Source organism: Meles meles, chromosome 18, assembly GCF_922984935.1.
Source record: "Meles meles chromosome 18, mMelMel3.1 paternal haplotype, whole genome shotgun sequence".
NCBI lineage: Eukaryota > Metazoa > Chordata > Mammalia > Carnivora > Mustelidae > Meles > Meles meles.
The window spans coordinates 12,564,209-12,576,424 of NC_060083.1; positions in this window are offsets into that span (position 1 = coordinate 12,564,209).

Sequence of the window (12,216 nt, forward strand, 5' to 3'; positions counted from 1 at the left end):
TATATCATCCGATCTTTGCAAGCACCTTTATGATGTAGAAAAGGCAGATTTATGAATTCTAACACAGCTGGTAAAGCTAGAAAAGCTGCTTTCTGACTTTAAATCTACTATCCTCCCTCTGGTGACTTTATTTTGTCTTACCTTTAATTTCCAAATAGTACTTGTATCATGCCAGTGCCAAATGAATTAAGTGCAAGGGAAGTCTTGAGTACACCTGAGGGTTAGTCTTTACAGAAGACTGCAACCGCAGAGCAGACAATGTATGTACGTCTTGAAAAAGACTTCCTAAATATGTTAGCACTGGCTACCTCTGCGAATATTGTCATGAGCTTTTATTCTAAATATAAAAATATCAAACTACACAATATCTTAAGCAACCACTTTTTAAAGGTAGATCATTGATCCTCAAGAAGAGGAGAAAAAAAGAACGGAAAGAAAAGAAAATCATCTTGCCTAGATGCTGGTTGCTGACCTTACAACCAAAGCATACTAAACACTTCACTTCAAAAGCAGACAAATCAGGTGGGGTGGCAAGAAATCCTCTAAAAATACCTGCTTTGCATAAACATCTAAGAAGCACTCTAGTAGCTTCCTGCTTTGTCAAGTACGGAAAGCCCTGTTATGTCCCACATCCCCCTCCCCCACATTCCTATTAAAGTGGACACTAAATTTTATTCTTTCAACTCTTTCAGCATTATCCTCTTAGATACAAGTTGATAGCCTTCAGGAATTGCTTTTTTTTTGTTTTGTTTTTGGTTTTTTTGGTTTTTTTGGTTTTTTTTTTTTTTTTTTTTTTTTTTTTTTTTTTTTTTTTTTTAACAAAGAGAGGTCACAAACAGGCAGAGCAGCAAGCAGAGAGAGAGGGGGAAGCAGGCTCCCCGCCAAGCAGAGAGCCCGATGCGGGACTCGATCCCAGGACCCTGAGATCATGACCCGAGCCGAAGGCAGAGGCTCAACCCGCTGAGCCATCCAGGCTTTTTTTTCCCCCCACTGATTAAATGAATGCCAAAAAGGACTCCCGTATAATACAAATCAACAAAAATAATGAGCCAATTCTATATGCCAGACCTAAGGGGAAAAAGAAAAATATCATTCTTCCCCACCAGGAGTTCACACTTAGGAAGAGAAGTAAATACGCAAACATCATTTTGCCGCGCTGTGATATGATGCGTGCTCAAGGCAGAAAGAATGAGTATTTTTGGGGCACCTTGCTTGTCAAATTGGAATGGTCACAGGAGAGAAGGATGGGGAGGGAGTAGCACTGACAGCCTACAAGGGAAGTCAGGTCTGGAGGGGAAGAGTGAGTTCATGCAATCAGGCAGATGAAGAAGAGGATGGATTTGGGTGGCGGGGTTTGAGATGGCCCACGTTTTAAAGTTGCCCCAAGTGGGGAGCACCTGGGAGGCTCAGTCAGTTAAGCGTCTGCCTTCAGCTCAGGTCATGATCCAGGAGTTCAGGGATTGAGCTCCCTGTCAGGCTCCCTGCTCAGCAAGGCCCTCTGGCCCTCCCCAATCTCCTGTGCTTTCTATCTCTCTCCCTCTCTCAAATAAATAAACAAAACCTTAAAAAAATTAAAAAAAAATAAGGTCACCACAAGTCCAAGTACCCAGCAAATAGCAAAGTTTTCCTGGGGAGATCAATAACATGTAAATGTCGGAAAGAGCAGTGTATGTCATGCTAAACGTTCTTAGTTGTCTTCTCCCAGGGAACTGGGTGGGGAATCATTTTAAAAATGAAAATGAGGGGCACCTGGGTGGCTCAGTGGGTTAAAGCCTCTGCCTTCGGATCTGGTCATGATCCCGGGGTTCTGGGATCGAGCCCCGCATCGGGCTCTCTGCTCAGCAGGGAGTCTGCTTCCTCCTCTCTCTCTGCCTGCCTCTCCGCCTACTTGTGATCTCTGTCTGTCAAATAAATAAATAAAATCTTTAAAAATAGAAATAAAAATGAAAATGAAATGGCAAGTGTTTATATTAAAGGATGGCTCTGCAGGTATGACAGGTAAAGGCTGAGGTAGGAGGAGGAACTTAGTAAGACACACGTACCCATGAAGGCGCTCCGGGGTCCATATCCCTGAAACCTTGCCTCACAGCCACGTAAACAGAAAAGGAAATACTTCTGTTAACCGGAAGTGTGACGGACACCTGCACAGTGCCCCCACAGTGAGTCTCTTGGCTTTGCCAGTTTGTCTTCTTGAGCATTCTTGTTGTGAGCAGCGTCAGGCAGCACCGCCTTGAGGCTACTAGCCGTGTTCAGACGAGCGCTCTGTGCTGCCCACCTTCCGCTTGGATGCCAGAGTCAACTGTGGGCAAAGGAAAGGAGCTGCCCCCCCACCGAGACAAAATAAGTCTTACCCCTGCACCAAGGGATGGAGACGTTTGTAGCAACATGGCTTCAGCGGGCTGGAGAAGCTAATTAGGATTCTGTCAAAAAAGAAGGAAGCGCTGATGAGTAGAAAGTAGAGAATGCCCAGTGAAGTCTCTGACTAACTTCGTGTGTGTGTGTGTGTGTGTGTGTGTGTGTGCGTGTGTGTACGTAAATGCAGCCTGCGATTACTGGTTAACTGATACAGTATATAAGGCTCTTCCTCTACTTACCTTGGGGTTGTGTCCTAACACACTCATCATGAGTTGAAAATACCATAAATCAAAACACATTTTAACGCACCTAAACTCCCAGACACCCTAGCGTAGTCTCTCCCACCGTAAACGTGCTTGGCGCACTGACATTAGCCTACAGTTGTGCAAAATCATTGAACACAAAGCCTAGTTTGTAATAAAGTGTCGACAGTCTAGTGTAATGTATTAAATACTGTACAGAAAGTGACAAGCGGCATAGTCGCTGGGGTGCAGAATGCTTGTCAGTGTGTGAGCTGTTGACCCGGGAGTCTCGGCTGCCACTGCCCACCGTCCCAGGGGAGGGTCTGCCTACTGTGTGTCGCATATCGCTAGCCTGACAAGATCCGGATTCAGAATTCCAAGTACAGCTTCTCCTGAATGCGCATCACTCTCATACCATCAAAGTCAAAAAACTGTTAAGTTGAACCACCGTAAATTCAAAGCTGTCTGTATATGTTGGCATGTGTGTGTGTGTGTGTGTGTGCACCCCTGAGCATGCATGCATTCCACAGCTGTTAGTCCAACGTACGGTCATCTACAAGTAGGAACTGTACATAATAATCCATAGAAGACATAGTCACATTATGTATGTGTCTATATATACACTGAGTTTATATGGGTAGTTTGTTACAGTTTATATATAACGATATAGGGTAAGACCAGAGCTGTTCAATAATTTTCATTTTCTTTTTCTTTTCAGAGCTAAAATCATCCGGTGAAAAAGCAAACTCGCCCCCTCCATCACCTTTGTCATTTCTGGTCCACCTCAGAGGCCTTTTCTTCAAAAGTGGCTCTTGAGGTTCCAGGATGGTAATTCAAACAGATTTCTTTATCGGTACTGATTGTCAGGAGTTCTAAGTAAGTAAGTAGATATGTAAGTAAAACCCACAGCTAGAGGAGGCGAGTCTAGGAGACCTCTTTAAGCAAGTTTCCAGCTAGCCTTCCTAATTCCAGCCACGGTGGGATAGTCCAGACAGTTTTTCTGTTTGTTCCCGGGACTTAGAGGTCTGACAGTGTTGTCCTGTGTTTTCTCCCTGGCGTCTGAAGAGTCCAGCCAAGGTAGGGCTCGTGTTCGGAAAGTTTGCATGATGACCACCGAGCTGGGGAAGCAGTGGGAGGGAGTGGAAAGACAGGACAGGAGAATGACTGGGGTTCTGGGAACTGACAAATCAGTTTCAGCAAGCTTAGAAGTCCCATGAGGGCCCACAGTGAGGCAGAGAAGACAAGCCTAGGGGATCCCAGCAGCCAACGACAAAGCTTACGCCATGAGGACCAGAGACCAAAGTCAGCCAGGAGATGAAGGAAGCCAGCTTCAAAATCAGCCCAACCATAGGTTAGACCCAAGATGAAACCTATACAGGGAGCCTACTCTTTAGTTGTGAAGGAAGAATTTTATAGTAAGTGAGCTGGCTTTCCAAGGGGGAGGCCCCCTCTGCCTGGACCATGCACAGGCTTGCTGTGGTACGATTAAGAGTGTGAGCGTGCTGGACCCTGAGAGCTCCTGTTCCACGGACAGCTGGAATGTTTGCAGCCCCTTTTTCTCTTCCTGGAAGTGATGGGTTTCAGGATCGCTTGACTAAAATAAATCTACTCTGCTCTTTGCCAGTTTATTCACAAAAGGCCGCAGAGGGTCATTTCTGCAGATTTCAATATTTACATAACGAGATGAGCACAAAGAGATTAGGCTGAATGTGACCATGAATTGCAAAATGAACCACTGGTGTCAAGCAGGGAAATTAGACAATCCAAAGGAGAAGCCGGGCCAAGCAACATCGTTGCCCTGGGACCAGAGGATGGCTTGTCAGTGTTACATTCGTACCCCCTAAACAGAACGAACATATTCCAGACTTATTATCATAGAGGATGGGTTCATGGGGAGAAAAGAGGGAAAAATTAATTTTAAAGACACAGAAATATTTCTTGTGACACCCCACAGAAGACCCAGTGAACACATTTTTTGAGTTTGGTAAGGAAGATAGCATTTTACTTAAACTCAATATCAATCTATTATATCTAAAACTGCTCTTAAAAAAAGTAACAGACTTGAAAATGTCAAGTGTTAGAAATTTTAGCATTTGATGAATTCTTTCAAAAATAAGAAATTTATTTTGGCCGTGAATATATATTCAGAAGCTTCAAAGGAGTGTGTCTTGAAACTCCATTTAGACATAAGGACTTCTCTTACTGAGTGAAGGCAGCCCCGTCGAGAATAATGGAGTGGATCCATCCACACGTAACACTGTGAGACCTGCTGAGGAGAAAAAGAGCTGACTGACAATTTTATCTTGTAAATTAGCATTTAACCATATGTATAGATTAAAATTTTTAAAAGTAATAGGACTTAAGATTGTGGAAACTTTGCATTGGTTGGGTTCATATTTCTCCTGGTTTCCTTATCCTGTCGGTTTATAGACTTTATATATGTAAGTATCTCACGTACAAACCCTCATTGTTCCTTTACCCAAAGATTTCCTTTTTTTTTTTTAAGATTTTATTTATTTATTTGACAGAGAGAGAGAGATCACAAGTAGGCAGAGAGGCAGGTAGAAAGACAGGTGGAAGTAGGCTCCCTGCTGAGCAGAGAGCCCCATGCAGGGGCTCGATCCCAGGACACTGAGATCATGACCTGAGCTGAAGGCATAGGCTTAACCTGCTGAGCCACCCACGCGCCCCTACCCAAAGATTTCTTAGCTGAAACTTTGTCCTTTTCCTGCTTCTCCCAAGTTTATCTGTTCGGAATTTTCATTAGGGTTGTATTAAACCAAGAATCAGCAAGCTTTTTCTGTAATGGGTCAAATACTAAATATTCTAGGCTTTGTGGGACACAGGTATTTTATAATTCTCCCTCCTCTCTCTTTCCTCTTCCTCCCCCCCACTCTTCCCTCCTCTTCTTTCACAAATGTAAAACATAAAAAACATTGTTAATTCAAGGGCTGGGGAAAAACAGCCCGTGGGCTGTCATTCATGGGCACGTGATTTAAACCATTTCTGCGGGTTTCCTGGGGCCATAACAAAGAACCACACAGGGTTTGACTCAACATCACAGGAGTTTATGGTCCCACAGTTCTGGATGCCTGTGATCCAAAGTTAAGGTGTCCGCAGGACCGTGTTCCCTCTCCAACCCACAAGAGAGTTCTTCTTTGCGTCTCCCTGGCATCTGGCGCTGCCGGCCATGGTTGGTGTGCTCGGTGGGCGGGCAGGTGGGTGCCGCTCTCCAGTCTCTGCCCCTGTGGTCTGGGCTTCTCCTCGTGTCTCTGTCTTCTTATAAGGACACCAGTCTTCCTGGATGAAGGATCCACCTGACCCTAGCATGACCTCACCTTAACTAATTCCATCTGCAAGTCCCTATTTCCAAATAAGGTCCTGTTCTCAGGCAAGTGGGGGGTGCATAGGGCTTCACCGTATCGTTTTTGGGTGGGAAGCCATTCAACCCATGACACCAATGAGCACATTTGGGAAGACTACAAATCAAAGGGAACAGCAGAAGACATCCTTACCCCGTTTCACATTTCCACCCAAAAGCATCAGACGTGTTCTCCGTTGTTCATTAACGATATAAGTTCAAACCATTTTTGCAAACGTGATCAATCCATTTATTTGTCGGAGTAATTTTCTCTTTGTCCTGCCTCTGCTTATACAAGCACGTGTATCAGCACGCCCAGACACGCGCGTCCTCACTCTCCCTCTGCTGATGTTTTGCTACGTGAAATGGGGACCCTGCTTCCTCCGTAGAAAGTGCAGCTTGGCTTTCCGAATCCATCGGCGCATTGGAGTGGGAGCCCTTGATGCAGCGCGGGAGTTAATGCATGTGTGAGTGAAGGATCCTGTGCCCTTTCTGGGAGGAGATAATGTCTTAACCTTGCATTTCCCCATGGTGGCTGTTCCCTTCCTCCGAGGGTGCAGGGTCAGCTCTGAATCCTCAGGACACCGGCCCCTGAGCTCTTGGAATGAATGTAGTCCTGTGCCTGGATGCACCGAGGGGACGTGCAGGTCCTGGGACCCTGCACTCAGGGAAGTGATGGGTTGGGATTTGACGGCCTCTGATGTGGGCATTTCCCTCAACGCTGTATCTGCTGCTGTACCTGCCAGGCCATCCCCCACCAGGCACTGAACCAGATACATCTGCGCACATCCATGAGCCAGCGGTGATCCAGAAAAGCATGTGTGGGAACCTGAGCACGTTGTCCTTGGCCAATGGCTGGCGCCTCCCGCAATGGCAGAGGCGGCAAAGTGGGACCAACCCCTCGGCCTTCCCCAAACCCGCCAGTGGGCAGCCCCCTTTCCCGCCGGGCCTGGGGCAAAAAAGGCTTGTGGTCCCCGCACCTCCGTGGGGCCCCAGCACCCCTCCATCTGTGCAGAAGACTTGGCCTCTCTGCGGCGCTGCCATAATCCCATATGTTCCCCCATATGCCTGAACCTTTCTGCAATTCTTCCATCTGTTTCTGGTAAATGTGAAGGAATTTAATGATCTTCTCTGGAGTTATTAAACCAACAGCTGTTGTCATTAATAGAGGACATTCTTTACGGCACGCTCGTGTGTAAACACTAGTCGTAACTCTGGCCTGTCACACAGCTCGCGCTAATAAGTCACGTGCTCAGTTGCAGACCCGGGAGGTGGGCATGGCCAACTTTGAAGAATGACAGTCTCTGTTCTCGCTTCTGTTTTGTTCTCCCCGCAGCTTTTGAAGCAAAATGTATATTTGGGGGGGAAAAAGAACTCAAAAAACAAGCAAACAAACAAAAACCCCACAAATCCAATCTGCCCACCACTGGCTTTCTCGAGAATGAAGGCGCTCGAGTGTTAAAAAGGAAAGATTATATTTTCCTGTGTGTTTCAAATTGCAGCTCATTTTCTGGTAGGCAGAGAGAAACTGGCTTTTATCATTTGAATTGGGGTTGTCTGCACAGCCACACACCGGGTCGCTGGAGGCTGGGCTGGGCACACAGGAGGAGCGGCAAGAGGGGACACCGGCCCTGTCCTCCACCTGCCCCTTGGGTGAGACATTTTCTAGACTGACAGCCTCCGGGGTTGATCTCTGGGTTTGGCTGGCCTGGGCCAGGAGTGGAAGGGTGGGGGATTTCTTCTCAGCATAGAGGATTCTGAGCTGCAGTGGTGGGGGCCGTGGGCAGGGGGTGAGAAATCTGGGGATAGCAGGGCCAAGGACAGCCAGCGGTCCCCTGCACGAAGGCTCCAGTTGGGGTTCTGGCAGAGCTGGGCAGACAGGAGTATGTTTGGGTCTCATTCCTGAGAAGCTGGGGGCCAAATGTCCAGTGAGTACACAGGAACCAAGAAAGACACCTGTCCAGACATGGTGGCTCTCAGCAGGGGGTCTGGGCCGAGGGACCCCTGCACCTGCTATCCACCCCCAGCAAGAACCCTTGTAGGGTGAGTGGGGGTGCCTGGCAGTTTGCTTGGGTCCTGGGTCAGGCCAATGGGGAGGACCTGGATTCTGGGAGGAAGAACTTGCTGGGCTGGGAGAGTGAGGCTGCTGCAGGGCCTGTGGGCATGGGGAGTGCCAAAAGGCACCACACAAAACGAGCGTGCCCAGCAGTCAGGGACCAGGGAGCAGAGAGGCAGAGGGGGGAAGGGACAGCAGCCACCCAGGGTCCCTTGTTCTTTTCCAGTGACAGTGTTCAGAAAGAGGAACTGAGTATGTACCCCACATTTTGCTAGGCCTGTGGAATATCAAGGATCCGAGATCCTGCCCTCAAGGCGCTTATGGTTGGGTGGGGGGACAGACACTCAAACCACACAGGCGTGAAGGAGGGGCACAAGTGCCTATGTTTGCCTGTGTTGGTGTGGATCAGGGAAGGCTTCCTGGAGGAGGCAGCATCTCAGCCGGCGCAAGAGGACAAGGAGGGTTCAGCTTGTCTGCAGCGGATGGGGGTTCCCAGCACAACAAGGGCCTGCAGTGAGCCAGAGGTGAGCTGGGTGCTGGGTGTGGGTGGGAGGAGCCAGATGGGAGGCTGAAGGGGGAGGTGTGTTTGAGGAGTTCAGTCCCTGATACGCTTTATGACTTGGGCCATCCCTGATGTCGTGGGCTGCAGGTTACAGCTGTGTTGCTAACTGTGCTTTTCTTATTGGCCTTCATGAATCTGTCCTTCCCACTAGTTAGAATATGAAATCTGGCAACACGTGGGATGTGGGGTGTTTGCTTATGAACCCGGCCACTCTGCTGAGGGCTTTGATCCCTCACACGGTGCCATGGTGTCCTTTTGTGGGAGAGGAAGAAGGAAAAGCAAGCTTGTGTTGGTGGCTGTCATACGCTCTCAGGGACCAGTCATTTGGGGGCTGCACTTCTCTGTGCAGGGTCTGTCCGTGCACAGCGTCTGTGCATGTCCACTTCTCTGCATGAGGGTCTGTCCTGCGCTATCACACAGCTCATGATCTCCCACAGCAGGGGACCCACCGTGATGGCCGTGTCTCCCCCTTGGGCTCCCGGATCCTGAGGCCTGATCTATTCATTTGTACCAGCTGGAAGCTGGGCGTGTTTCGGGTGCACGTGGGGAGCCCACCACATGTCCCTTTGCAGGCTCCGAGCTGCCCATGGGGGGACGGTGCCTTCAAAAGACATCACAGAGATGCCACGTGATGAAGTCTCCTGTGGTTGGAAGGCTTGAAGACGCTGACCTTGGCAGAAGAAGCTAACACCAAGTAAATTTTATCTCAGACCCAAGCAATGCTGGGATCCCTTTCTAAAATGAACATATTTCCAAAGAACTCTGACCCACTTCTGTTGACTCAAGTATTCCCCATTTTAATGTCACTTAAACATGTACCAACACGAAGCTGGAGGAGAATTCTGTTTATGCCTCTCATTTCACTCTAAAAGCAAAACAAATGGATGAACTACAGAATGCAAACTATGAAATCAATAAAATTCAAATTAATAGCGTTAACTTAATGGGATGCTGTTTTACCAGGCCTCAATCACAGCCTTTCCTGTGAGCATGGGCTCCGCCTTCCTGTCATCACTCCTGGGAAGCCATCTATGGCTCCCCATGTCCCACTGCCTTCCTGCAGAGCATGCCTCCTTGTCCTGGTCTTCTTAGATCACCGCAGTTAGTGAAAATAAAATTCAGTGTGATCCCTGAAAGCTAGAGATCTGTGGGAGGGGTTTTAAATTTACTTTTTGAAGATTTTATTTATTTATTTGGCAGAGGGAGAGAGACAACATGAGCAGAGGGAGCGGCAGAGGGAGAAGGAGAAGCCAACTTTTCACTGAGCAGGGAGCCCGATGCGGGGCTTGATCCCAGGACCCTGGGACCATGACCTGAGCCAAAGACAGATGCTTAAATGAGTTGCCCAGGTTCTCCAAACTGTACTTTTCTTCTTTAAGATTTTATTTCTTTAAGCAATCTCTATGCCCAACACGGGGCTCAAATTCACAGCCCTGAGATCAAGGTCACATGCTGTCCCAAGTGAGCTGGCCAGCCAGCTCTGGAAAGCTGCATTTTTAAGCCTCACCCCCAACACACACACACACACACACACACACACACACACACACACACACAAGTGGGTCTCACAGGTGGGACTAGATGCACACATGTTGAGCATAGCAACTTTGTGTGGCCGGCACCCACCGCATGCTCCGACCAGGCTCAGAAGCACCGGGGGGTTCGGGCCTCCAGTAGCCCCCCTTGGCCCATGACAGAGAGAAGCGGTCAAACAAGGAGTTCATTTTCCTTACTTGGGTGGTGGCGATGGGAGCGCTCCAGACCCGCTGCCCACAGGGGCATCCTGCTCATGAAGGCCCCTGGAACCGGCCCCCTTCCCTTCCCACCTCTTCACAGGGCTCCCGATAGTAATCAGCCAGGGAACCACCCATGCTCAAACCTCGATCTTGAAATCTACTTCTGGGGGGACCCAGACTTTGATACCACAGGGAGCCTGGGGGTGGGGGGAGTAATCCCTCCCATGACAAGAAAGGATATGTGCTAAGGTTTCCCTACAGGTGGCCCTAACACGTCTAGTCCAGAAACCCCAGCCATGACAGCCCCACGCTTACGACAGTGCTAAAGTCAGCAGCTGTCTTTCCCAGCCAGCAGTCAAGGGCTGTGTGCCGTGCTCTGGAGACCAATCTCCTGAAGAGCCCTGCACTTGGCATTTGTGTAGAGGGCATGGAATCTCAGTGGTCACAGAGCTGACTGGGGGGGAAGTGTGATGCTCCTGATTGCTGCAGCTGGATTTATTTTCTGACTCCAAGTGCCCAGTGAGTGATTTCATCCCTTCACCTGTCCACTCACTGGGACCGCTGGCCCACTCTCAGCCCGAGTCCCTGACTTGGGGACCCTGACGTGTGCATGCCTGTCGTCTACACCCCTGAGAACCTGGCCTCCCCACGCCTGTGGGTCCCAACCGGACCTTCCTCCTCTACATCACTCCCTCTCCAGACCCTGGAGCAGGCGGGTTCTCAGCTGCGCTGGTCAGAGTCACCTGCTCCCTCCTCCACCCTCTGCCAGCAATGGGGGCCTTCCCATATGGATCAGGGTGAGGTTGGCTGGCTGGAGGGTCAGTCCTGCCTGCATTTCTTGCCTTTCTATGCTCCTATTGTCTCCACCTTAGAAGCCCAGAGAGAAACTGCACATCAGCAGTCCCTGCAATGACCCCAGTTCTCACACTTAAATGGGGGGGGTGTGTGTCTGTGTCTGTGCAGTGGGGGTGGCTGACAGCAGAGCAGTGTGCCGTTTCTGAGGTCCCTGGCGTCACCCTCCAGCCCCAGGTGTCTGGAATGGAACAGGCATAAGCAGATGGCAACAGCTTCTGCACGCCGTGTGCCCCTGAAGCGAGTCCAGTGCAGGGAGTGCAGGGTCAGAGTGGCACCAGCGGAACATGCCATGAGGCCCCTGTCCTGCTGTCCAGACTGGCTCGGGGCCCTGGCTCGGGTGTGGGAGGAGAACACGCCCAGCACAGAGCTCCTCGGCCTGCCCCTCTGCCCCCTGCACTGGGGCTGTCGGTGCAGGCTCAGCTCGGGGCCGGCGGCAGATGGCCAGGTGGGCTCCCCAGCCGGTCTGGAGCATGGGCTTCGGAGAGCGCTATGTTTCTCAGATCTCCTCTGCAAATTCCCAACTGTGGCAACACCATCTTTCAGGCTAGGAAATGGAAACACTGCCAGATGGTGGGCCAGGCTGCTGCTTAATTAAGGACCCTCCCAGCTTGCAGGCACCAGTTGTGGTTTGTAAGTAGTTTGTGCACTGGCTACACCCACGCACGTGCAGTCAGAGTGCTCCCTCGCTTAGAGCAGGGGTTGCCCAGGCATCCCCGCCCACTGGGAACAGGAGGGGTCTCTGTCTCTGTCAGACGTTTATTCTCTGCCAGGCACGTTGTCCCCATTCATCCTGAGAACACAGCTGATGTTGAACTCATGGAAGTGCTCAGAATACGTCGTGAGGCAAACCTGAATTCTTTTTTTTTTTTAATATTTTATTTATTTATTTGACAGAGAGAGGTCACAAGTAGGCAGAGAGGCAGGCAGAGAGAGAGGGAGAAACAGGCTCCCCACTGAGCAGAGAGCCCAATGCGGGGCTCGATCCCAGGACCCTGAGATTATGACCTGAGCCAAAGGCAGAGGCTTAAACCACTGAGCCACCCAGGCGT